This window comes from Macaca nemestrina, chromosome 4 (genome assembly GCF_043159975.1).
Source record: "Macaca nemestrina isolate mMacNem1 chromosome 4, mMacNem.hap1, whole genome shotgun sequence".
NCBI classification, from domain to species: domain Eukaryota; kingdom Metazoa; phylum Chordata; class Mammalia; order Primates; family Cercopithecidae; genus Macaca; species Macaca nemestrina.
The window spans coordinates 153,858,404-153,860,570 of record NC_092128.1 but is presented as its reverse complement, the minus strand read 5'-3'; positions in this window follow the sequence as shown (position 1 = coordinate 153,860,570).

The window sequence follows — 2,167 nt, the reverse complement described above, 5'->3', positions numbered from 1 at the left end:
GGTGGCTGGAGACATCTGCTGCTGGCCATGTGGGCCCGGGGCCTCCATCTTCCCATCTGTGAAATGGGACTTGGACCTAGACGCTCTTCAAGGTCCCTTCTTCCAACTCTTCTAGCAAGGGCCAAGTTCAGGAAGCTCAGCTCCATTCCGTCGGCATCTGGGCTGAGTACTTTGTGGGTGTCGGGCTGTGCTGAGGGCTGGAGGGAACCCAGGAACAGGCAACATGTGCAGTGGAGGAAGGAGAAGCAAGGAGACTTCCCACAGGGGTGGAGACGCTGAGCACTCCAGGCAGACCCAGAGGGGCGGCTGGAGTGTGGGAAGCCTGGGCCTGGCAGGACCTAGGGGATTTAGCAGACAGAGTGGGCCAGGGGGTGGCCTGAGAACACCAGGGACAGAGCCAGCCCTCCTAAATGGGCAGTGGGGCGCCAAGGGAGGGTGGCAAAGCCGAGCCCCATCTCTAGGATTTAGGGGCAGCCCTCAGAGCCAGCTCCTACCCAGCTCCAGCTCAGGACAAGCAGTGGGCATGGAACTGAGATCCAGGAAGGCCAAGGTCCAGAGAGGTTCGTGGGCTGCCCCGGGTGACCTGGGGGTGATCTCAGCCCTGCCTGGAGATCCCCAGTCCTACTGAGTCAGCCACCAGGGAGAAGATAAGGGACTGCCAGGCTCTTAAGGGGCCTGACGTTGCTGTTGGTTAAAGTGGCCGCCCAGAATGACCTCAGAGGTTGCCGGGGCTGCCTGGCATGCTACCCTGCCTGTCTCTGCAGCTTCCTCTGGCAGCGGGTGGATGTATAATGTCCACCCACTACCAGAGGGTTCATGGCACCACAGCCCTGCTGAGCCCTGCTGAGCCCCAGCTGGGTCCGCCCTCCCGGGTACCCCAGGGACAGGGAGGCCAGGCACGGGGGATGCTGTGCAGGTTGGACAGTGGTGACGGTGGACAGAGCCACTCCCAAGAGTGTTAGAGACCTGGGGTGGGGGCGCCCGGGCAGACCACCCTTACCCCACCCTGTGGGACCCGGACCAGCTCACTTCCCTCTCTGGGCTCAGCTTCCTCATTTGCAAAATGAGGCCAAGAGTCATACCCGGCCGGGCCTGTGACCCTGGAGCCCCCTCCAGCCTCCTGCCCCACTCTGGCACCAGTCCTCCCTGCAGCTTGCAGAGCAAGCGGGGTACTGTCTCCCCAAGGTACAGCTTGGGGGGCTGTGGGAGGTGATGGGAGCAGCTGTATTTGAGGGCAGGGTCCGTGGGGGAGCCCCCCGGTGTGGGGACAGGAGGAGGGACCAGGGACTGTAACCTGGCAGCCCGCGGCAGTTCCGGCTGCTGCTTCTGTCAATACGGCCTTCCTGTTTTGGAGATTAAACCCCGGCTGAGCAAACAGCTTTCCAGGCAGCTCCTCCCTCCACCCCAGCCCTGGCCTTGTCTTCAGGTCCTGAGGCTGGGACCACCTGGAGGCTGTCGGGGTGGCAGTGGGGGTGCTGGGGGATGGAGGGGACCAAGCTTTGCAACCGCTGCCCTCACCAAGGCCTGGACCACAGCCCGAGCAGTCCAGCCCCTGCCCCAGCCGCAGCCTCCTCCCAGCCCCCTGCCATGGGCTCCCCCGGAACCCCCCCTGTGTGATCCTTCCGACCCAGGGCAGCCTCACTGTCCTGGACACCCGGCCGCTGCATCCTCTGCCCTTGTGTGACCTCCTGCAAGAAGGCAGGAGCACACCGCTCCCGGGCCTCGTGGCCAGGCACAAGCCCACCTCGTGTGGACCCCAGGCATGGCAGGAGAGCCACCACGAGAGCCCCACCAAGGCACAGCCAGGGGAGGGCCCGCCATCTCTTGGATGGCTTCTGCGCTGTGGCCCCTGACATTGAGTGTGGCTCATTGTTGGTTGTGAGGCTGGCCTGTGCATGAGGGGCTATCAGGCAGCCTCCCTGGACCCTAGAAGCCAGACCCTAATGGCTACTCAGCCCCAGCCCAGTGGCAACAAATGGAAGTGTCTCCAAACATTCATTATCGAGTGTCCCCAGAGACCAAGACCAGCCCTGGATAACACCCACTGGGCAAGTCCCTAGCAGACAGTGTGCACAGAAGTGGGCTGCAGAGAGAGGAAGGTGCGTCCCATGCCTGGACTTTCCTCTGATGCCAGCCTCAGCCCAGCCTCTGCTACCCTGAGAGAGAC